Consider the following 26094-nt stretch of genomic DNA (forward strand, 5'->3'; position numbering starts at 1 on the left):
GACGGGAGACAAAGACCGATTCCTCCTGGCGAGCCTGCCCAACGTCCTCAGCAATGCTCCTGAAGCGAACACCACACTGATTCCTGCAGTAAAAGAAAAAAGAAAAGAATTACAGCCTCCTAGAGGCTGGGGGGGGGCAGACCGTGGAACGCGGGGTCAAAGAGGCAATCTCCCACGCTCCCCGGCATTTTAACCCCTCACTAGCCAGGCCTGTTCTAACCGCCTTGGCCATCACTTCCGGGTCACTGAGGAGCCCGGGGTCCAATCCGCAATAAGGCACGCCCGCCCCGTCATCGTGACACGATGGGGCGCGCCCCACCACAGAGAGCGGGTGGGGGCCGGTGCACCCGCCATACTTGAGGCGGGGCCGATGCCAGCCCACCTTTCTCAGGGCAGTGGTCTTTGACCGGTGCCCTTAGAGGCAGCTCACCTCAATGGATCCCACACTGACTCAACCGGGATCACCCAACAACAAAGTGCTGCAGGATCAACGGTATGATTCACACACAAGAAAATGATTAGGCCTGGAAGAAATTTCTGTTATGCGAGCATAATTTCCATATTTTGGCGATATGCTTATTGCACAAAATTACGCTATTATGCAATGTTGCCTAATTCTCACTTTTCGCTACAAAAACTAGTGCAAGCACAAAGAAACAGCGCCAATGATCAAAACGCGAGTGGCTGATTTTTACTGGACTTCTGTTTCTCGAGGTTTTTTTTTGGGGGGGTGAACATCGTCCTCATGTCCCACACAAGGAGGCATTTCACCCTAAACTACAGCACCAAATTCAGGTTTTGTATTTTGCGTAATTATGCGTTATTTTACCTATTTTTTCTAAAATTTAGAGTTACTGGCAAAAATAGATTATGCACATTTCGCACCATTTCTTTCTAGACCCTGGAGTCTTTTAATGGGAAACATGGCTTCATTACTTTGTGATAAAGCCATGCATATAGACTATGTAGCCGAATACTGGTAAGCCATTGAAGTTTACCTCACTTTAAGGCATTGGCTGTTCCATGGGGGGTTTTATTTCTAAACTCTTGCCACTCAACATCTTCTGCCCCCCTACCCCCTTCTCCCAACCCCCCTCACGTGCCTTCAGAAGCAGTTCAGCTGAAAGAGCGTTTTTAGATCTTCCCAGCCGTGCTGTGCGCTTCAGATGTACTGTAACCCCCCCGCTCTCTGGGATGCAGCCTGGATCAGAGGCTCTGCATAAAACCACTGTCTCTTCTACTCTCCCGGCACGCTTGCTGCTTTCCTATTCAGCGCACTCAGTCTGGAGGAAACCTTTTCAAATGTGCGAGTCTGCTCAAAATAATAAAATTCATGCTAATAATATACAGCTATTTGAATTTCTATTGCAGTGGAGCACCAGAGAACGCTACCCCTCTCTTTAATGTTCAAAGCACTGAGAGACGAGGATTGAGGAGGAGTGAGCGCGTGGGCGGATGCGCCACACATTTCTTCCCACACTGGGGAGATCTGTCTGTCTCTCACTTGTTCGGAAACTGATATGATAATTACTTGTTGAATTTTAGGAAGAGAGTGTGTGTGTGGAGGGGGGGAGTTACTGGCATCGCGGGTGGGCACTTTCAGACCGCCTTGGCTCAAAATGGCACATGACGGACGGAACTTTCAAAGCAATGTGTTGGCGATGGACGTACGCACGACAGCAGGCTTCTTTCATGCCAGTCAACGAATATGACGTCAATGCACAGCCATCGGATATGACGTCAATGACAGGGCCAGGTCATGCCGTTACATGTGCAGGGAAACCACTTCAACCAACTGTGTGAGTCAGGGTTGCTGTTGTGACGTAGCCAGTGTGTCATGGGCAGTAGTGCAGGGAAGAAAATAGGCCCGCTGGCTGCTGTTTGAAGTGTAAAATACAGCAATAATCCGAACTATTGTGCCTCCTTTTAATGGTGCACATCATGTTCTGCACTCTCGGAGGCAATAGTAAGTGGGGCTTCACTTATTTACCTGCCTTAGTGACTAAGGGATCTCGAGATGACTTGCTGCTGCGTTATAAGGGAGACAAAGGTTTCTGGTTTTATTCTACCAAACTCAGTAGTCGACACCTTGGAACTTAGGACAAGGCATTTTCGTCTTTTGTAAAATTGTGGCTGTAGTGGACTTATGTGCAGGGGAAGATCACTATTGTTCAAGCAAGATTAATTCATCAACTGCACTGAGACAGTCATACTGATCATATTTTCTGGACATCTATGGAGCAAACTCAGGATGCAAACCTGCGCATGTAGAAGAAAAAGACTCATATCCTCTCTGCATCCTATTCCCAGCAAAGTTCCTGCTAGCAGAGATTTTAATGTCAAAGAGCCAACAGCTTCTTGACACAGGGGACGGACAAAAGGCATGGCCATGGACTTTTCCAAGACCCCAGTGATATCTGGTTTAATAGATTGCCCTTCATCCAGGCCTATCACTTAGGCCTGAAACCGGGAACTACACCAAATCCCACTGATTTCGTTACTGATTTAGGGTTTGGGGGCAGGGTACGCCGTCACAAATGTGACGGAGTAACCTAACTTGCAAACGCTCAGTCTTGCTGCTCTGTTTTAAGTTAGACTGACCATCAGATTTCCAATGGCAGTGCCCCTTCTGGCTTCCCGCCAGAAAATTTACCAAGATGGCATGACAGAGTAGGGGCTGGTCGGAGTAAGGGCATAAGACCTCTTGCCCAGACACGGCCCATGCAGGTGAGAGCAGTGGGACGGGTGGGGGGAGGTGAAGTCGACAGACGAAGAGGTAAACTTAATTAAAAAAAAACGGAAACCACTTACCTTGCGCTTGCCGCATCACCACGCCCCCTGCCCCACCGCTCTTACCTGCACGGGCCTCACCTGCTCCTGCCATATTTAAATCAGACAGATTGATGTCCTTTTGCACAGCACTTATGAAAGCTCTTGTATAGTCAACAACATTTGAAAAGGGGCTTACAGTCTGCCCATTACTTAACTGTACTTACCATTGGTTGGATCCTGCATCCCTCTTGTTTCCTTGCTTCCTATTGGTCAGCACCTCCTCCTCGCCTCTGGCTTCTGCCTGGGCTTCAGTCTTCTGTCCCTGCCATGGATTGTGGACTAAGTACTGCTTCCTGTGGCCAGTGTCCTTCCACTGTCCCTCAGGCTCCTCCTGCAGGGACTCTTTTTTTTTTTTTTTTTACTTTTCGCCATGTACTCTTAAAGTGCATGCCTCTGCAGCCCCTCTCCTTCAGTCCACCCTCCTCCCGCTCTCCTTGGTATTAACCTTTGACCCACCCCCAACGTTGGTCATATTTGCGCCCTACATATCAACCCCAGTATTTAAATATGGCCGGATGTTGTGCACACAGTCTGTGGTGTGTGAATCCCAAGTTTCCTCTTACTTTGCTGTGTAAGGTTTCCTCTTCCTTTGCTGTGGAAGCTGCCTTCAGAAGGGCTGCGAATTACTGACTGTTCACCTTTCTCTCTCCCTCAATGCCTTTTCCATAAGGAATGTTAGCAGTGGTCTGAAATGTCAATTATTTTAAAGTAGTGGTGTTATAGATGTGTTCCAGGCACACTTAAATCATGGGAACGGTTAATAAATGCTCTGACATCTAAGTTGCAAAAGACTGTACACCGTCACAGGGAGCTTTGCTCCTCGAAGCTGAAGAGCCCATCAGCACAGCAGCCAGCAGCAACTACCCTTAACCCTCCCGCTCCCCATATTTCACCATAAGAGAACCAACATGTAACCAGATTTGCACCCTCATGAGGTCTGCAGACTGCCACTTAAAGGGAAACCCGGCCCTTTAAACAGTGCCTTTGGCTAATTGCACATTCGGTTCTAAAATAGGCCACTGTAGCATCAGACTGCGGGGCATAATGACTAGGATGTGGCGGAGCGCAGCGTTAACCACCTTGGCTTAATGCAGCAGTCTGCCTCTTCCAAAATGCAGGATACAGTTCAGCCCTGCGTTTCCCCCCGCACAGGCATTCATTTTAGCTGCCTAGCCCCAATGCAGACACTCTTGCACCATAGTGCAAGGGGGCCTGCGTTGTAGTGGAAGATTGTTTATGTGCCGGAAGGTGTCCCTTCCTGCAAATAAACAATCTGAAATGACAGTTTGAAACTACTATGTGTGCTGCTTAACGCAGCACACAAAGAAGTTGCAAAACATAATTTTTTTTAATTGGTTGTTAATGTGCAGGGATGGACACCTTCCTGAAAATAAACAATCAATGGCCTTTAGCTGTTTCTATGTGTGCTGTACAATGCAGCACACATAGAAACTGCAAAAACGAGGAAAGATGAAACATTTCTCCTCGTTTGCGCATGTTTAAGACCAGGTTGTCCCTGGTCTTAATTTTGGCGCTGCCCCAAATTTATGCGGCCCTTGAAAATATGGGGCAGCGTCAAAATCAATGGGTGCTGTGGTGGAATGCTCACCGCAACAACCATTGCCCACCCCTTTCACGCTAAGTATAACGTGAAAGTGTGCCTTATTTACAAAGAAGACTTAAGCCACGATAGGTGGCTTAACACTGCCTTGTAAATAAGGCGAAGTATATATCCCCACAGGAATGTCACTAATAGTGACATTCCTGTGGTGTTAGGGACTTGTAAATATGCCCCTGCATTATTTTAATAATGTCCTCAAAAATGAGATAGATGAATATGTGTTTATTGTTTGCAAGGTGCAATGCCCTCAAAAGTTTAAAATTAACCTGAAAAGTGTAGCGAGATCAATTCGCAAACTCCTGTGGCAAGCTTTTAGCATTAGAATGTTAGTATACATTTTTTATGAAAACCAGGGAAAGCAGCCACAGTTAAAGTGAATGTTTCTGTCTTTAAATACGCAACATTATTGCAAACATAGAAAGACTAACACAGATTCATTTTCTTATGTATTTAATGCGGTTTTCTTTATGTCGTTCCCGTTCATAGTGACCAACCCTGATATGTTTCGTCTTGATGGGCCAACTCTCTAATCTTGCCGTGCTGGTTAGAAAAAGCTTGACGGCCTTCACACAAAGATGGCTGCAGTACCGTGAATGTGGGATTCACAAAGACTCTCCAGTGGCCATAGAGCTTTGCAAGGAAGCATTTTATCTACAGCATGTTTGCAGTTCAATTGTTGAGCCTCGTGTGCTTGCGCCCAGGGATTGGAAAATGTACATCATTAATAAATTAGGTTTACTTTACTCCCGATCAAGGGCCGGCTTTAGCGTTGTTGGCGCCCAGTGCGACAATCATTTTGACCTCTTCCTCGGATGCCCTCATGACCACCGGCCAAAAGTGCATCTTGTCTCTCCATTGTAGACACTTTCTCACATGCATTTAATTTGTTTTAAAACACCTGCAAAGGCTGACTTTACTGATACGAATGTATAGCTACCCAAACAAACACTTTTCAGCAACAGTGTGAGGGCGCTACGCGAAAGATCAGAGCTCCAGGGCTTGCTGCCCAGATGAGGTTTTGGGACTGACTACTTAAATCATCAGCATGATGCACTGGAGCATGAAGGACACAGAGCAGTTAAGCCGGCTGGAGAAACAAGGGAAGCAGTTTTGATCTCGGATGCTGCAATAGCAATCCCTTGCCTGACCCTAAGATGGCTGCCACCGTTTTCCCTACCACCAGACTCCAACCAGACCTTGATCACATCCCCCATTGGCCTTATTGGCAGCACCAGCTCCTTCTCTGGTTTGTTTGTACTCCCACTCCTCCACCTCCTTCTTTACCTCTATCCTCTAGTGGGGACATGCTCTTCCACTACTTGACTCTGTTACTGTAGCCTATGTGTCTATTCAAAATGGTTTTTCCCTAACGTTGAGACCTGAGCAAGTTCGCGCTATATAAAACTTTATAAATAAATAAATAGGTAATGAAAGACTGGGAAAAAAACACAACGTCCTAACCTATATTATGCAATTTGCATGCAGCTCTTTGATTACAGTTAGTAACAGTCACTGTTCTATATTAGGTTTGTATATTATGAACTGTGGTAACAAAAGGATCTCTGTAACAAAACAGATCTGTGATCTGCACAGAAGGAGTTCTTTGCAGCAGGCATTTTAACCCTCTGTGGTACTTCATGGCAAGAGAAAACTGCCACTAGACAAAACTCTGATCTCTCTCTCTAGCAGGAACATTAACCACAAGAGTTATCTTGACATTTGTAATGCTGCCTGAAAGCTGGACACACAAGGAACTCTGCCACAGGTGTTATTAAATCATAAGTTATTACTAAACACAGCGCGGCCCCCTGAGGTCATTCCCCTCCCCAGATCGGCGCCCAGTGCACTGCCCTAAAGCTCGCCCCTCCCCCGAAGAGTAGACATCTATCTGCCTGCAGGTATTGTGATAGGGACCCCATCTTACAGAGACATGCCTATGTACACTCAGAGAGATTCCACCCAGCAAACATAAATGCTAGCTACACGGTATTTGCTCGAATATGAATACAAGAATATAATGACTGTGGTGTCAACCACCCCAGTATTGCCAGACAAATAAGTGCATACGAAATTACATTGACGTCACATAATATTAGGATAACACCCTATATGACGGTGGTATTTTCATCCACACGGTTCCAGCCTTTGTATTTATTCTGCGGCAAAGCTCCCTGTAAGGAGATTTCTGTGGTGTATACATAATTATGGAGTAAAGATGAGATGCAAATGGTTGTTTTGAGTTCACTTTGATATCACTCCCTCCTTCCTGCCTGCTACAGTCAGAAATGTGACCCCTCTAGCATGGCTTTGTCTAACAGGATGCCTGTGATTTATTCAATACTGTACGAAATGGCACCGGAAGTATCTGTTAAGTTTAAAATTAACACATTTTCTCAACAACATTTCTGAGGTTCTGTTCTTCTCGAGATGGTGCAGATATACACGTCCCCCATGCTTAGATCACAATGACTAGTGCTCACTTCCAAATGGATATATATATATATATATATATATTATTAAATATTTTAGACGCCTATAAAATCAGTTCCATTAAACAAACTGGAAAGGGAAGGAGTCTGTTGTCCACAATACTGCCCCTCACACCCGCCTCCTCCCTCACCAGCTCCTGCTGCACATTTTTATTTCCTACCCTCTTTCTCTTGCTGATCGCCACCCCAACCCCCACCACCATGCTGTTTTCAGGCATACCGCATGCAACATGGCTTAAAGTAAATAAAAACAAAGTGCAATGGGGCGGTCTAAGCTGACTGCATCATAGAACTTTGTATTTTGTTTTTTGTATTTTGTTTACTTTGAGCCATCTTAAAAAAAAAAAATTGACAACGCCAATAGGTCTTGCATAGGCAAGACCTTTTGGCATTGCTAATGCTTGTTTCCGTCTCTCACCGTCAGATAAAACCTAGAGGTCAGAAAATAGCAAACAAATGATTACCACCACTCCCTGGGCAATAATTTGCAGGATGTGTGGCCCATTAGAGCAAACAACCACTTTTGGAGTTAGTTTTTGAAAACAAAGAAAGTTTGGTTTGCAGCCGCCTAAAAGATAGTGGCTGCACAACAAACTTTCAGTGCCTTCACAGGAGCCTCCATGGTGGTGACTTCTGTAAATTGCAGGGAGATCACAGCAGGGTCCCCAGTGTTCTCAAAATACAGCAGTCTTTTGTCCGTTCGGGTGGTGGATGTAAGGTCTGCTGCTGTTACAGTGAAGGAGAGAGTAAGCATTGCCAAGGGCTAAATCAATGCCTCAGTCTTGAACCATAAAATGGAGATGTTGGTGGCCAGGCAATGCACTCAGAAAAACAAAATGTGATTTGAGGAAAGCTTGAAATAATCTCTGCCACTGGCCATCCCTCAGGGCATTCCAGCCCATCGTTTTATGTCCATGAAACAACACCAGCACAAAGCCCGGATTATGTACAACAGTCCTCACTCTGCTTCAATAACAAAATTCACCCGAAGACAACCCAAAAGAAATCAACAAAGTTTCAGATCCTTAAAAGGCTTCACCGTCGATAACCTAAAGCTGAAACTCATCTGTCACCCTGCTACCTCCATATACAGTGTCAATTCCCTTCTAAATGACATCAGCAGATTTGACAAAAACCATGTGTGAAAACCCATGCAGCTAACTAAAACACTCTAGTGCAAACCAAACTCCAGCTGCAGACAAGAAAGAAAATGGGCCAAAAACAAAAAAATCGGTGACTACAACCTAATGAGCGCCCGCCACGCAACATGCAAACATTTCATTTCATCAGCCAAAGCCAGGTAGTGTACCAACACTATTGAATAAGCTGTCCATAGAACACCTTAAATACTGCCTGCACAAAGTTCAGACCTGAATGTCCAGCACCTAGCCGAAGCTCAAATCCACCAAGACATAATTCCTACTATTTGTCAAGAATAATAGGCAACAATTAGTCCACACTTGGCTCATCCTAGGCAAATTAGAACACATCGTTCACTGAATACCAAGTGACCTGAATTCACCCTGGATACTGACCTCTTTCTCAATGAGCAGAACTCCATGAAAGCCAAGATGGCCTGGGTCCAGGTCAGTCTACTGAAAAAAGTGAAATCATTCTACCCAGAAAGTGATACAAACAAATATATCATTTTATACAGCTGCCTGGTAGCCCCATTTGAAAAAAAATGACCTCTGCTCCATGTCCCAAAGCAATGGTTTAGTCAAGAGTATTTATACAGAGCACATCATGCTTTCCTTTCATATTAACAGACTGACCATGCAGTCACCCTAGGAAGAAACACAACAATGTTTGTTTGGAATACTGCATCGTCATTAAACTTACGCTCTCTGAAAAAAGACTCGCCCACAGACAAAGTGCACACATATCTCATGAAAACTGTGTGCACACCAGTTTTATAGCATCTTCAGACCTATTTCTGGCTGTATCAGCTCTGGTGTGCACTGCAAAAAAACAATTGATGATGTGCATGAATCTATCTGGACCGCTTTGGCTCTGTGCATATTTTGTTGTCTCTTGTTCAGCTTTTTCCAGACATGCCTCAAATGGGACAGCCCAACACAAACTGCTAGCCCACATCTTTGGACAGAAATTTTCACTGGCCTTGCAAGTTGTCAAGGTTGGAGACATCCAAGTAAATTCATCACCCAGCAGCCTGGGTGATGTCCTCAAGATGCAAAATCTGCCTGGAACATTACAACCCACGATCAAAAAGAATGCAAAAATCCCTTTCTTTGCTTCCCTTCCCCGAAATATCGAATCGAATTGAAAGGCTTTATTTCGATACGTGAATATCTTAAAAGCAATACATTACAAAATACAATTTCAAGGATAAAAAAATGACATGCAGTTATAATTCATAAAACAGTCAGATAAAAATACAATAAATAATTAAAATAGGATTAAATTGAAATGGAAAGCCTTTTTGCTCGAATCATCCAAGCCCATTTTAGGAATTTGGAGACGGCGCAGACAATAAAAGGGGAAGTATCAGTTAATAAAATGCGGAGGGCCACCAAATGTTGTCTAGTGCCAAGGAGCCTGCATAGAGGTGCTAGCCAGCGCTTCCTTGGAGCACGATAGTCAGGACATTCAAAAAGGAAGTGTGCCACTGTCTCAACCCTTGTCAGACACACCGCACAGGAAGATGAGGGCTGAGATGTTGGGGATCTCCACCTGGACACCAAGTCAGCCAGAGGTAAGGTGCCCACTCTAAGTTTGAAATAGAGGGCCCTATCCAGGGGAATGGAAATTAAGTCCAGGTAAGGCTCAAGTGCTACTACATCTTTAATTCGTAGAAATGCAGCAGTTGAGTTGCAGTGGCGGGGATTGCAAATGAGTTTGTTGGTTACCCAGTCCCGAAATATCTTTGTCAGGGTGGCTTTTGGAGGGGCAGAGCGGGTGGCCCAGCAATCTTCCAAGCCCAACTCCACCAGCAGGTTCTCAATGTCTCTTAACCATTTTATTCGATGCCATCCTTCCATTGCAATTACTTCAGAGAGGCCAGCTGCGTAGGAGGCTAGCTCCGGGACCCTCCATAAACGGGCCCACAAAAGCAGAGGCCGCAGTCGCGCCTGGTCCATAATCGATTTACAGCCCGTATCGAGAAGGACGGGGACAGTAGGTGTGCTTGTTGGAAGTATCAAAAGATCTTTCAAAAATTTATTTTCTGCTTTGCCCAGTGCCTCCAGGTTTGTAGAGCCCCACAGCTCCGCCCCATACAGAGCCGATGGAACCCCTCTGGCTTTGTAAATGTCTATTGCTGGGGAGATACAATGTTTAGAGGAAGAACGATGTTCCCTGAGTATGGCGCCAGTCACCCTTTTGTGATTAAGTAACATCTTATTAATGTGAGGGGTCCAACTCATAGAGTTACTAAGGCGAATCCCCAAGTAGTCGAACTCGAGGACCCTTTCTAGCGCGACAGAGTTTAAAAGCGGGGGTGGCCCAGGGTTTTTTGGAGGGTTCATGGATAGAAATTTAGTCTTGTCCACGTTAATTATAAGGCCCCTGAGGGAGCAGAACTCCTGGAAACGATTGAGGAGCTTCTGGAGACCCTGCGGTGTTTTGGCAATGAGCAAGGTGTCGTCGGCAAAGAGCAGGGTTGGTATCCGGGTGCCCGCCAGGGACGGGGCGTCTGCAGGTTCCTTGAGCAGATATTCAACCACACCATTCACATAGAATGAGATAGTGTGGGGGCCAGCACACAACCCTGTCGGACACCCCTTTGCACTGGGATTCTGTTGGTTTTCTCCCCGTCCTTGCCCCATCGCACCTGTGCATAGTTATCTGAATGGAGTTTGACGAGAAGCGACAGGATGTAAGCGGGTAGTCCCAGCCCCTGCAGGACCCTCCAAAGCTCCTCCCTTGGTACTAGGTCAAAGGCAGTCTTCAGGTCAATAAAGGCCAGAAAAAGACTGTCCTTGCCCAGCACCACCACCTTCCAGTACAGGAGGGTCAGCCTAAAAGCTTGTTCTATCGTCCCCGTGCCTGTGCGAAAGCCCGCCTGGAAGTCTGACAATATCTTGTGCTCCTCAGCCCATTGGAGGATCCTCCCCAAAATTGCCTTCCCTGCCACCTTTTGAGAGGAGTCAATCAGGCTGATTGGCCTGTAGTTGGCGGGGCTGTCCCGACATCCCTTTTTGTAGATCGGGACAACCACCGCCCCCTTCCAGGAATCAGGTACTGATGCACCCCTCATAATTGCGTTTAGTAAAGTGGCAACCAGTTTGCCCCATACCTTGGGATTGGCACGGAGCAGATCGCCGGGGGTCCCGTCAGGCCCCGCAGCTTTTAGTGGGACCACAGACTTGATTACTGCTTCAACCTCCCTCTCAGTGAAGTCATCCATATCACTGACCATTAGATCGTTCACAAGGGAAAACGGAATCATTAAGAGCCCCTACAGGGTGGGAGTAAAGAGCCTCAAAGTGAGTATACCAGAGCTGGGCGGGGATGTTGCAAGTAACAAGCGACCCATCTGGCCTACTCTTATTCTTGATCAGACTCCAAAAGCTCCTTGCGTCCTTTCCCTTGCTTGCGGTCAAAAGATCTTCCCAAAACTTCGCCTCCCATTCATTTTTAGCCGCCTTTATGGTCAGGGAATAGTCTTTCCTGGCTAATCTGACTGCAATTGGGGACTTAGATTTGACTGCCTCTATCAGGGCCGTTTTCTTGTGCCTGCATTTAGTTGTATACCAGCCCTGTTTTGTCCAGGGATCTATCCTGTTGGACGTACTCCGGGCGCCGCTGGGTAAAACAAAGAGTTTGCCCAGTGCACCAATTAGGGCACAAAAGACCTGCGTAGCCTCCTTTGGTGCAGTAGGCAATAGGGTCAGTTTGCTCTGGGCCTCGACCAGCAGGACCCCTATAGTAGAAAGTTTCTCGCTGGACAGGGCGATTTTGGGCCATTTTAGCCATCTCTCACAGTTAGATACCGTAAATCTCGGGGTATTAGGTGCCAGCAATGATCGTTTGGACCTATCGATATCCCTAAGCCACCCTGGGAGCCCCATTTGAAAAAAAATGACCTCTGCTCCATGTCCCAAAGCAATGGTTTAGTCAAGAGTATTTATATAGAGCACATCATGCTTTCCTTTCATATTAACAGACTGACCATGTAGTCACCCTAGGAAGAAACACAACAATGTTTGTTTGGAATACTGCATCGTCATTAAACTTACGCTCTCTGAAAAAAGACTCGCCCACAGACAAAGTGCACACATATCTCATGAAAACTGTGTGCACACCAGTTTTATAGCATCTTCAGACCTATTACTGGCTTTATCAGCTCTGGTGTGCACTGCAAAAAAACAATTGATGATATGCATGAATCTATCTGGACCGCTTTGGCTCTGTGCATATTTTGTTGTCTCTTGTTCAGCTTTTTCCAGACATGCCTCAAATGGGACAGCCCAACACAAACTGCTAGCCCACATCTTTGGACAGAAATTTTCACTGGCCTTGCAAGTTGTCAAGGTTGGAGACATCCAAGTAAATTCATCACCCAGCAGCCTGGGTGATGTCCTCAAGATGCAAAATCTGCCTGGAACATTACAACCCACGATCAAAAAGAATGCAAAAATCCCTTTCTTTGCTTCCCTTCCCCGAAATATAAACTAGCTGCACATGTCATGAAAGAGCCCAAATGTAAACGTACATGTATTTATATAGCGCAAATCACCGACACGGCATCTAAGCGCTTGCTTAGGGAACCCGTCCTGGTATTCCCCTGTGAGATACTCCGGCAGGGTATCCACAAGGTGAAAGCCAGGCATCCCGCCGCGAGGGGCCGTAGTGGAGCTTAAGCAAGCTATTGCCCAGAGTCGCAGAGTGTGACCCCGTGAGTCGAGTAGGCACCGGAGCGAGAATTATCAAGTCCGTGGAATTTTAGAGCCCGAGACCCGCCGAGGCGGGGAATTGAACCCTGGTCCACGGCCGATCTCAGCTTCCGGGTCTGCCGCCTCTAACCACTGAGCCACACTTCTGGGAAATTACTTTGAAATTGACATGATTCCGTGATGAATATTCAGGACTGGAAGCCAACATGCAGTCAACTATAGGTCCCACTCCCACCCCTCTTCTTATTGAAAAGCAATAAGTAACCTAATTTAGCAGAGAGCACTATATGGAAAAGTGCAGCATACAACTTATCTATGTTGCAATGCCCTGTACTTGTCCTTGGCTTCCCACTCTATTGAATATGGGCATACGTTGCTATCAGGATCAGCATTTAAGCTTACAGCGTGTGGGGTCCACTTTCTCCAGACAGGATCATTAATTCTATGGTAATTAATGTATTGCTAGTGTGCTCCAATGTAATGGCAACCATCTTCAGCCACTACCACTGCCAGCATTGTTTCTTCCTTCATCACACTGAAACCACAGGCACATCTTCTGCCATAATAGTAACATTATGCATCTGACGTATTAGACATGTGGGTCTGAGAACCCGCTAACACTTTATTCTGGCTCCTGGCCACCTCCTCTGCAGTCGAATACAATGAGAGGTCCAATGACCAGCCCTTGCAGTCTAACTACTGCACACCAACGAAGATCATTTATACGAAGCTGAAATCTCCTCATAACCCCAAGCCGAGTTGTACTTTGTACTCTATTTAGGGCCCAAGATCCGTTTATTCAGACAGGTTGCAACCTTGCATGACACATTTGAAGATTTGCTGGAGTGTGTTCAAGTTGCTGACATGTTTGACTCCGACATGCTCCCTGATATACACGTTTAAAAGGCAGTTTTCATAACACAATAATTTGTACATCCAGTTAGTTTTCATAATGCCAAAGTTTGTACACGTGACCAGTTTTCATAATACCACAGAATGCACACATTAACAGTTTTCACAATGCCACAGGTTGTGCACATAAACAGTTTTCATAATACTACAATGTTCACAGATAGCCAGTTTTCATAATGTGCACACAGGACCAGCTTTAGTAAATGCGAAGTCTGCCCATGTTACTTTTTTTTCCATTGTGCCCTTTAATGTTCACCTATTTTCATTTTGCCCAGGAGAGTCCATATTACCAGTTTTCAAAACGCCACAGTTTGTCCACAAAACCGTATTTCACAATCGACACAGTATGCACACATAACCAGTTTTCACAATGCCATAGATTGTATATACAACCAGTTTTCATACTATCACTTAGGCACACATAACCAGTTTTCATATTACCAAAGTATACGCACATAAGTCGTTTTCATAATGCCAAATATGCCCACATAACCAGTTTCAATAAATCAACAGCATGCTCATATTACTTTTTCCATTGTGCCTTGCTATGCACACCTATTTTGATTTTGCCCAAGAAAGTCCAGATTAAAGGTTTTCATGTTGTCCCAAGACATACATTCGCACATACTGACACCACTCACTGACATGCCCAAAAATGAGTTAGTGTTTGCAAGACACTGCCATACAATCGCACATATGACACAACCATGCACGTGACAGAAACACTCAGAGATACTCTGTGCAGTGATAAGTATGGTGGTGACTGATAGTGAAAAGGGCTATCGAGATAGATCAAAGATAAAGCTTATGAGCTAAATAAATAATACATGCAAATCAAATAAATCTATTGGAAATGCATTATTCTGCAATGAATGCTCACTTCATTAATGCAATAACTTCTGATTTGAATCCTGGTTGGTGCACTGGGGAATAGTGATGTGTATTTATAGCAGTATGATGTCTGGACCTCTAACAGAAAGCACTGTGAATATGTATGTCATGCTTTATGACTGTGGAGACTCCGCAGTTGGGGCGTACAACTCAACACATAAAAAGATAGGCCTGGCCTATCTTTTAATATGTGAAGTTCTCTATCCTGACTTCGCAGTTGAAAAGCTACTATTCAATCATAGTTTGTGAATACCGAAAAAGAGTAAACTTAAAAAAAATGTAAGGTTATACTTGTGAATTGGGCCCTCAATGTGCAAGTGCTTACAGTGCTTTCAAACGTTTTATTAGTGATATGCAATCAAACTGTACCTAGGGCAGATTGTTATCATAGGTTTCCATTTAACCGCTTCCGCGCTCATGACGAACTCAGCTCGTCATGAGTTACGACGCTCGTACGCTCATGACGAGCTGAGCTCGTTATGTAACACGGCTTTTGAAAAAACGCAGCGCGCAGCGGGAAAACCGCTAGCGCGCATGCGGTTAAAGAGCACTTACCAGAACTGGTAACAGAATTACAGCCCAGGAATGGCTTAAGATTGACTGATTAACCAACCATCATTTATTTCAGGTAGCAGCCACATTGGAGGGAAGATGTGTATCTTTTGTAGGTGTTTCTCTATTTAGCTGTTGTGTCAGTCCTTCCTCTCCCTTCTCAGTACAGGAGACCCTGACTCCCCGCTCAGCCTGAGGCAACTGAAGGTGGCATTAACTGGTCAATAACAGTTACTTTAAACTATGGGAACTGTTTTGGTCAAATGAAAAAGCTTGGGAATGCTGTACCTTATAGAGCCTGCACACTTTGGCTTCTAAACTTTCAGCATAGCATCACTCACACTCAGGGCCAGATATATCAAGGGCTTGCAATGCCCTTGTTTGATGCAAGGTAACACAAGGTCAACGGAAGACCTTAAGTGAGATTTATTATGCCTTGCAAAGCCACCTTGGACAACTCTGCTTGGTATAGGAAATCTAGAGTGAATCAAGGCAGCATAAGTCACTGCAATGCATCACTCTGTCTTGGCACCGCATTGCATGGGTGGAGCATGGGTGTCCTCATGCATCCACCCATGGTTTTTGGCGCATTTACAGATATATTAACACTTGTAATCCTGGGAATGTATCAAAATGGCACGCCATCCAAGGTGAGGCGCAACAAGAAGAAATAACTTTATTTCTCATTGTTTTTTCCTCTTTTCAAGGGTGCTGCATTCTGTAGCATGCAAATAAAGAGGAACACATCATAGGAGATGCCCCTTCCTGCACAAAAAACAAACCTGGCTGTAATGCAGGAACGCTTCTTCTATGTACAAGGGCCGTCACAAGTGTGCTAGCGCAGAGGGGGAGCAGCAATGCAACCTATCTTAGTAGATACAGCACATTCCTGCCCTCTCCGTTTCAATTTGAGTAGCGCGACAAGTTGTCTTGCTGCGTTGCGACAAATATCCGTCAATCTGCCCCTCAGTATCTGAATGTGTTTGCGAGGGTGCATGTGTGTCTGTGAGTGAGTGCCCACTCTCAATTTTACATAGGCCAATCTGCTCTGGCTCCTGCCAACACTGATGTAGACTAAATGAACCTCTTGGAGGATGGGTTTCTAGGAGTCATTGGGCATTCACCATACATAAACTAATGGGGGGAAGTACTGAATACTCAAATCTTAGGTATGGATCCAGCAGGGGTGTAATGCAGGCCCCAACATCCCCTGAGGTGAAGGGGGCAAACACCCCTTCAGGGGTCCCTCAACCCTGCAGAGGGGCCCCATTTAGACCAAGACTAATACATTCCTTTGAGGTATGGGAGGCTAAGGGGCCCTTCTCCCCATTGTGCACCGAGGCCTGATCATTTTGCATTAAGCCCCTGGGTTCGAGAGACATACAGAGGCAAATATAAACAGTGAAAGCCTTGCAGCTCAACAGAAAAAGAGAGCGAGAGAGACCTGATTGAAAGATAGGAAGAGGTCGATAGATAGATGGACAGGCAGCGCCCGTTAGACGAATGGACAGACAGATAGGAAGAGACAGGTAAATAAAGAAGCAGACACATTTTGAGTCACGTCTGCTGCCTGCTGACACACACACACGCCATCAAGCCGAGCAGGTCACAAGGACGGGTCACTTTCGGTTGCCTTTGAGGGCAAAGTGAATAGCAGGTATCGCTGTCCGAGCTCATCATCTTAGGGGGAGAAAAGTCCTAATGCGAACTGACAAGGCGTGTCCGCCTGATGATAGCTCGAGACTTCAGATTAGGGCACCCTAAGCAGGAGTCTCTCTGTCAGGCCAGCGTGTGCGCAGTAACTGGAAACACGAGGAGGGGGAGGGGGCTTCGCTTCCAGGAGCCCTCTCGCCTCCTGCGCACGCAGCATGTGAGAAAAGCTTCTGTGAAAACCGCAGCCTATCTTAAACTAATGCTGGTCTATCATGTGTGCTGCAGACTCGAAACAGCCTCTAGAGAAATCGTGAGACTTCCAGACAGGCACGCGCTTGCGTTTTTGAAAGATGGGGTAGCCACATACCGCATTTCAGAGGCATCAAACGACGAGGACGGCTCCCGATTCCCCCAAAGGCTAGTTCTCTCAATGTATTCAATTTCTATTCTTCTTTCAATTCTCACTGTGGGAATAAGATAACCTGAAAAGCACTCGAATAGAGACAATGCACATCAAGGTGCTACACCAGCAAGAATCAAACATGAGGTGTTCAACAGAACGAAGGCTCTGTTTCTCAAACTAGAAACTATTTTCCTAACGCGATCTTCATTGTCTAAACCACCGTCAACATTCTCAAATCTTCCTTCAGTGTTTCACTAATACTGTCGAGCCCCCTCTCTTCCTACAAGTCCACTTGTCTCCATTTTTAACCTTCTGTGGCATCTCCAAGACCGACACGGCTTGCATACGTTTTTTAATTGTAAGCTGTCCTTTGTTGAAAGACCTCTTGTGAACGGATGTATGACGTTACAACGCATACTTTTACAACGCATACCTTTACAAAGCATTTTTTACAACGCAACATCCATTACGACGCATTCCATTAAAACGCATGCCATTACAACGAATTTTTAAAAACTACCTTTACAACGCATTCCATTACAACGCATACTACCTTTACAACGCATACCATTACAACGCATAACATTACATTGCATGTATGGTAAGTATTGGATAGTGTAGGGGTAAAAATGACTATTCTAACTCCAGGAGGGTGCAACAGTAGGGTAAGCGTTGGATAGTGTAGGGGTTGAAATGACTGTTCTAACTCCAGCGGGTGCAACAGTAGGGTAAGTGTTGGAAAGTGTAAGGGTACTATGCATTGTAATGTTATGCATTGTAATGGTATGCGTTGTAATGACATGCGTTGTAGTGGTATGCGTTGTAGTGTTGTGCGTTGTAATGGTTGCGTTGTAATGGCATGCGATGTAATGGATGTTGTGTTGTAAAAGTTTTGTTGTAATGGTAGTGCGTTGTAAAAGTTGTGTTGTAAAGGTTGTTTCCCCTTGTGAACAATACCACATCTTTCAGTAGAATTAGAGCGCCCCATTGTCTGGCCTTCTTGTCAGTCTCATTTGCTTGCTTCTTAATTAATTGTCTTGTCTTGCGTTTGTTCCTGCACTGGAACATGCCCTGGAGCTTCTTTAACATCATTTTGATTGGACGGATTGTATATTTCCACTGCTCACATTCAGGGAACTGCTCTTTTCTTTTTTTATTCAGTACTCCACAAGAACGCATTTGTTATCTTTCTTGTGTGTTGCTTCCCCCTTAAATACTTTCCCCACACCTGTGTGCTCCATATTGCCAGTCAGCTTTTCCATTACCTCCCCATCATTGCCCAGCCTTTTCTTTAATTTCCCGTCTTTATTAAGTTCCTTAGTTGCTGTTGCTACCCTGTCTCTCCCCTCACTGTTGCTTACCACGAGTTTACTATTCTGCCATGCGCTTCTTCATTGCTCCCTAACACACCTGCCATGGTTTTTTCTTGGAGTGGCCCACCAGCTGTAATTTGCTGGCCAGCTGCTCCTTTTACAATTTTACTTTATTTATCACTCCAATATTGGACCATTAAATAAAAACATATGGTGGAGCAGCACCTTATGCCCTATTCGCCCACAGGCACTGTGACGCATGCACGCAAATACGTCATGAGACTGGGCCTCGGTAGCAGCGGCCAGTGCGGGCAAAAGAGGTATGGCCAGGTTGGGGGATTCGACAGATGACCACGAGGGAAAATTAAATAAATAATGTTCACACATCGATGTCTAGCGAAATCCCCCCCTCCCGGCACCACTGCTCTTACCTACACAGGACGCATATGCACATACACATCATCGCGTATTTTATTTGCCAATGCTGCACCGCATTGGCAAAAAACATTTATTTACGCAGCTGCTGAAAAGCTTCGGCAAAAAACATTTACAAATCCAACAGGTCTGCAATGGTATCCAAAAGGCGAGACCTACTGACGTTGCATATGCTCGTGCTGCCAGTCTCCATAGGAAATAGGTATTTCTATAGAGCCCTCAGACTTTGTTTCCAGCTCACATCCTCCTTAGTGGAACCTCACCATTAGAGACGAATTAGGAATGCTTTGCCGCTCTCTGGGCTTATCCACACCTTTTAGTGCCAGTAACAGATGAGACAACAATCTCTGGCACATATGATAGAAGCAAGCATATGATGTAGGTGTATGTAGTGCTGGAACTGGTAAAAGGTTTTCTGGGAATCTATCATTTGAACGTCAAGGTGGCACAATAGAAAGGGATGAAGACACAAGGAGCAGAGTCATGAAAAGCAAAGTCTGACAGTCATCTTATATCTATATTTGAAACAAACTCTGCTCCAAAGAAATTGATAAGAATTGCATAGGTTACAGTAAAACCTTTCTTTTGGGTTAAGACACCTACTACAGAGATGTTTGAGTGCCTAGCAAACTTCATGGAATAATAATAATAATAATATTAGTAAGATAACTCTGATGATAACATGCTTGCTGGAGAAATCTGTGTTTTGTCTAGTCACAGTTTTGACTCATAAAGGAGTATAGAGGGTTAACGTTTCTCTGGCAAAGCACACCATGTAACATGCAGATCACAGAATTTCATTTTAAGCAGATAGGAAAGGTAAGATAGGTTACTGTTTTTGTTACACAGCGATCTTTTTGTAATCTGCAGTTCATAAATTGCAATCCTTCTACTATAGCACAGTGAGCTATAAAACAGCATCAAGGAGCTGCATTCAAACAGCAAAGCATTGGCTTATAACCCTTTGTTTTTTCTTCACTAGTCAGTATTATGAAGCTAGTAAAAATGGTTTAATTGGGTATTAATATCGTCTTGGTAGTACAGACAACCCCAAACAATGTGTTACGTTTTAAATCCTGACTTTGTGCTTCTCCTGACCATGAGCTCTTAACATATATTGTCCACCAGTAAGGATGATATGTGAGTGCTATACCTTGTAATCCTCGTTGTCTTATTTAACACATCCTATACATTGATTTACAGATGTGTATGATTTATTGGCAATGTATGTTGTGTGCCCATCCTGTAAAGCATTTTGAAATCCTACTTTGGTGTGAGTAGGGGTATAAAATAAAAATTGAAATAAAAAACATAAATTAGGAACTGCTACTTAAATTTCTACTGTGTAATTGCTCATACATATCAATACATCACACACTCTTATAGTGCAGGCATATGTATTGAATGCAGGGATTGAACAAAGGTAAAAACCTGCCTCTAAACTGTGTACCTTTGTTGTAATGGCATGTAGGTGTTAGGATTCTGGATAGCATCCAACCAATATACTGCTCAAAAAAAGGGAGAACTGATGGCCTCCTTAAATCACCCCTAGTTTTAGGCAAAGCTGGAACTGAAATAGGAAAGTCACTTCACTGCCTGCAGGTTGTTTTTCAAACCAGAAAGCAGACAAAATGCAGGCATTGCTGAAAGTGTCCTAACATCAGCAGATGACGAGAAAAAATCTGCATATTTCACTGGTTCCTCCATGGACTGTGAATTTGCCTCAACCAAAAGATCTGGGAGGTGGCGGGATCCCCGCATTTTGTGAACTAAATGTATAGGGCCTCATTTATGAAAGCCTTGCGCCACCGGTGCGTCACTTTTTCCCATGTTAAAAGTGACGCACCGGCGGCGCTAGTCCTTCATAAAAAAGGCCCATAGTGTTCTGCCAGATCAATACTAGCTCAGCTGGGAAAGACGCTTAATGCCTTTCTTCTGCTGATGTGTCAGTTCCCTGATTTGTACTGCCCAGGTCTGGACTGGGAAACCAAAGGCAGCCCTGCCAAAAATGCTCCAACGACCCCACTCCCTTTGTCTTCGCATGCTATCACTCTCTTGCCATCCATTCATTATCTATCTCCTCTCTTCTGCTTCTCTGATTGCTTTGGAAATCAACAGAGGCACCAGGAGTGTCCCAGGGCTTTTAAAGCCGGCCTCCAAGGGCTCCAGCCCTCCTGGGAAATGCCCAGTCGAACAAAAGGCCTGTCCTGCCCTGGGACTCTCCATCAACCTTTAGTCTCTTAAATTGATGCTGTTATGTTTTGTTGCAACTCATTTCACAAATGCTTTCAGTAGTTGATCTCACCTTGTTTCTTGCAGTGTCTGGATGCTCAATTGGAGGTGTATTTTTGGTATTTTCTCATAAATGAAGGAAGAGTGTAAGGAAGTCGTCCCCAAAATAATGGCACAGTTACTTACCTCGTTTTTTTGGCCATTAGAAACCAGAAAGTTGTGATTATCTCCGAAGATTTAAGATTTTCTTATTTTAAGAACGTGTTTTCACTTCAAGGAAGTTGCCACCTACCGATTGAATGCTAATGGAAATAAAAAAGGTATATTGTTTAGAGACTATAGTTATCTATGGCCTACACAACACAGATGAACAACTGCCCAGGCGTGCTAATGCATGTAAAAGACAAATGGGTGAAAGTGCTTGGTCAGCTAGAGGGCGAGGATTAAAAGGAGGACTTTTGGTCACCAAACATTAGTGAAATTTAAAATATTACACAGAGTACACTCCGTGGCGGCTGCTGCCAATATAAAGTGGGGGGAGGGACAATAATAATAAATAAAAAATACTTACTTGCCACTGATCCTGCCGGGTGTCGCGGTGCTCCTCTTCCACAAAGCACAGGCTCACAGATTCCCCCACGCAATTCTGATGCTGTTCTAATGCTTTTACCAAGCGTGCGAAAAGCACCAGGATTGGTCAGAGCATGCTGGTTTGAGGCTCACGCAGGCACAGGGAGCCTGTGCATTGTCTCTACCCGGCAGGGCACCACAGCTGTGTTGGAGAAATGTAAGAGTGCATGTCACCAAACCAACATGCGCACCTACAGTGCCCACCACTCCTCCTCCCTTCCATCGCCTGGCCCCGCCCCACCCTAGACTGCCATCGGCTCAGCCAGTCAGTAAAAAGTAAAAAGAAAATAAAATTATTTTATTATCATTTTATTTTTCATCCGCTGGCTCTGATCAGTGGGGCGATGCTCCTCTGCCATTACAGAGGAGCGCCGCTGAGTGCACTACTCGGTGACCCACATAATGGCCATTGGGTCCACTCCCTTAGGGCCAAACTCATGCTATTGGGAAAAAGGGAAAACCAAAACACCTCCCAAATGCAAAAAAATCTATTATGTGACATGGGTCTGGCAACGGCTAGGCGAAATATTGCAGGGCACTGGAGTAGGAAGGCACACTAATCCATAATACTTGGCCCACGGACATGGAATGGTTTACGGCGGCGGCGAGTGAGGTCTATAATAATAGAGGTTGCCCACACAAATTCAAAAATATCGGAGTAAATAGGAACGAAATACACGATCTATATAAAACCAGCTGAGGTACATGATTAGAAGATGACACATTAATGGAACGGTAGTAATAAACATTGGCAACAGGTAGTGGATATAATGGTACCCCTCTCCACACCAAGGAAAAGCATAAAATGCGAGAGTGCCAGCCGCTGACTATATTGCTCTAAACAAGATGCCATAATTCTATTGTTAAATTGTTCCATTAAGACCACCGCTGATGTAACGTTTATAGAACAGTGTGTTTTTCGTCTTTTTATATTATTGAATAACAATAAAAATTGTTTTAAAAGAGACCATAGTTCCACAGGCCTAGTTCGGATTTAAAATTAGATGTCGAAATTTGATGCTGATTATAGAGCGAGGATTCTGACGGATGTTTTCGGTGCTTTCCATGTTGGCTGAGAGCCACTAACGTGCCAATCCAATCCAAGTACTGTATTTCATAAAAGTACCTATTTGAAACAATCATTGGCAAAGGCAGTAGATGTTCGCATGCAATTTATTTATTGCAATCATATTTGTTCAAAACTAAAATTCTAAATTCTAAATGTTAAAAAATGATGACAGGACTTTGCAAAGGAAGGGCAAAGTCAAACAAGCATTTGCAATGCAATAGGTCTCGCATTATGAAAGTTTGAGCTATTGGTCTTGTAAATGACAATTTTTTTATTTATGTGTTGGTTTTGAAAATAGCTAAATTAGTAGCTTTGTCATCTACAATGCCAATAGTTATAACTTTCACAAATGTGACACCTATAGCATTTGTAATGCAACATATTTTGTATTTACGTGACTTAGATGTATTGATATTACAAATAAAAATGGCTTTTAATTTTTTTAAATAATTAATACTTAAATAAAAGTGATTGTAATTTATAATGGCAATAGCTTAAACTTTGTAAATAACTTTTGTGAAGATTATGTTCAGTGTATTTTATTGTGACGATAATCCAAGAACAGAAGTGAAATATTAACATCTTTTTGTGACATTTGTAATAAAGCTTGAAACATTGAGAGAACCTATTTGAGCCAGTTGTTGTTGAATGGTTGCACAGATTGATGCTGTGATTGCGCAGAGTGATGTTGTGGTGACGACGAATGATGCTGTGGTGGTGCTGAGTGGTGCTGTGGTGGTGCTGAGTGATATTGTGGTGGTGCTGAGTGGTGCTGTGGTGATGCTGAGTGATAATGTGGTGGTGCTGAGTGGTGCTGTGGTTGTGCTGAGTGATATTGTGGTGGTGCTGAGTGGTGCTGTGGTGGTGCTGAGTTATAATGTGGTGGTGCTGAGTGATAATGAGGTGGTGCTGAGTGGTGCTGTGGTGGTGCTGAGTGATAATGTGGTGGTGCTGAGTAATGCTGTGGTGGTGCTGTGGTGATGCCGAGTGATAATGTGGTGGTGCTGAGTGGTGCTGTGGTGGTGCTGAGTGATATTGTGGTGGTGCTGAGTGGTGCTGTGGTGCTGCTGAGTGGTAATGTGGTGGTGCTGAGTGATAATGTGGTGGTGCTGAGTGGTGCTGTCGTGGTCCTGAGTGGTGCTGTGGTGGCGCTGAGTGATGCTGTGGTGGCGCTGAGTGGTGCTGCGGGAGCGCTGAGTGATAATGTGGTGGTGCTGAGTGATAATGTGGCGGTGCAGGATGGACCTTCTCTGACTTTATGAATGGTGCCGTGGTGGTGCTGAGTGATGTTGTGGTGGTGCTGAGTGATGCTGTGGTGGTACTGAGTGGTGCTGTGGTGGTGCTGAGTGGTGCTGTGGTGATGCTGAGTGATAATGTGGTGGTGCTGAGTGGTGCTGTGGTGGTGCTGAGTGATATTGTGGTGGTGCTGAGTGGTGCTGTGGTGGTGCTGAGTGATAATGTGGTGGTGCTGAGTGATAATGAGGTGGTGCTGAGTGGTGCTGTGGTGGTGCTGAGTGATAATGTGGTGGTGCTGAGTGGTGCTGTGGTGGTGCTGAGTGATATTGTGGTGGTGCTGAGTGGTGCTGTGGTGCTGCTGAGTGGTAATGTGGTGGTGAATACCAAAGGTACAACGACGGACCCTTCCTAATGTCAGCACCTGACTATTTTTCGCCCCAAATAATAATAATTCACCCCAAGATAACTAGAGGGAGGTGTGTGCACACTGACTAGCACCCATCGTTACTGTGCCGATTCCTTATGGAATTATATACAAGTTAAACAACTGCAAAGGTGCACCACAAAAAACAATGAGCAAATTCCAATGCTATTAATAAGCATGAAAAATAACGTTTTCCATTGACAGGATGTTGTTAATCTTCAAATGATCTTTATTTTCAATGTATTCAAAACAACAATGTACAGCCGACGCGTTTCGTCCCAAGCTGGGACTTCTTCAGGGCTTTTGTAAATGTGAGCTGTCCCATAAGGAGTGAGAGTATGACGAGATTGAAGAGCCTGGGCCACGTATTCACAGATTCAATCATCCAATGTGTATTTATTGATGTATGGAATTTCTGATGTTTCCTTTTCTCATTCAGTATGGAACAAACCGGGTTGTACTATGTATCTATTTATTGGGTCGGGACTAGGTCAGGTTGGAATCCTGAATATAGGCAGTGAGAACTCCTCAAGAATTCATATGTTTGAACATCATATGCATGTTCTGTAATAATAACAAGGTAACTGGGGACAAACAAGTCCTATAAGTCCCCAGAAGAAGGAGGTGGGCACTGTATTCGAGTAGGCCGCTAGTGTTCAAAGCAGCCGGCGCCCATCCACCAAACCTCCGTCCCGCCGAAACACCCACAAGATCGCATTTACAAAAGCCCTGAAGAAGTCCCAGCTTGGGACGAAACGCGTCGGCTGTACATTGTTGTTTTGAATACATTGAAAATAAAGATCATTTGAAGATTAACAACATCCTGTCAATGGAAAACGTTCTTTTTCATGCTTATTAATAGCATTGGAATTTGCTCATTGTTTTTTGTGGTGCACCTTTGCAGTTGTTTAACTGGTAATGTGGTGGTGCTGAGTGATAATGTGGTGGTGCTGAGTGGTGCTGTGGTGGTGCTGAGTGGTGCTGTGGTGGTGCTGAGTGGTGCTGTGGTGGCGCTGAGTGATGCTGTGGTGGCGCTGAGTGGTGCTGCGGTAGCGCTGAGTGATAATGTGGTGGTGCTGAGTGATAATGTGGTGGTGCAGGAGGGACCTTCTCTGACTTTGAGTGGTGCCGTGGTGGTGCTGAGTGATGCTGTGGTGGTGCTGAGTGATGCTGTGGTGGTGCTGAGTGATGCTGTGGTGGTGCTGAGTGATGCTGTGGTGGTGCTGAGTGGTGCTGTGGTGGTGCTGAGTGGTGCTGTGGTGATGCTGAGTGCTGCTGTGGTGGTGCTGAGTGGTGCTGTGGTGGTGCTGAGTGATGCTGTGGTGGTTGTGAGTGGTGCTGTGGTGGTGCTGAGTGAAGCTGGGGTGGTGCTGAGTGATGCTGGGGTGGTGCTGAGTGGTGCTGTGACAGCGCTGAGTGATGCTGTGTTGGTGCTGAGTGATGCTGGGGTGGCGCTGAGTGATGCTGTGGTGGTGCTGATTGGTGCTGTGGTGGTGCTGTGGTGGTACTGAGTGGTGCTGAGTGATGCTGTGGTGGTGCTGAGT

At 45.0% G+C, this 26094-nt stretch overlaps 1 long non-coding RNA gene across 1 annotated transcript in view; it reads left to right on the plus strand.

Moving 5' to 3' along the window:
- The first annotated feature begins 337 nt into the window (after window positions 1–337).
- LOC144824931 (uncharacterized) overlaps window positions 338–26094 on the plus strand; it is a 336736-nt gene continuing 310979 nt past the window's right edge. Inside the window, exon 1 of the long non-coding RNA XR_013609186.1 lies at window positions 338–493. This is a non-coding gene — a long non-coding RNA (uncharacterized LOC144824931). The remainder of the gene's footprint in view (window positions 494–26094) is intronic.

The sequence above is a fragment of the Lissotriton helveticus genome, chromosome 3_1, assembly GCF_964261635.1.
Source record: "Lissotriton helveticus chromosome 3_1, aLisHel1.1, whole genome shotgun sequence".
NCBI classification, from domain to species: domain Eukaryota; kingdom Metazoa; phylum Chordata; class Amphibia; order Caudata; family Salamandridae; genus Lissotriton; species Lissotriton helveticus.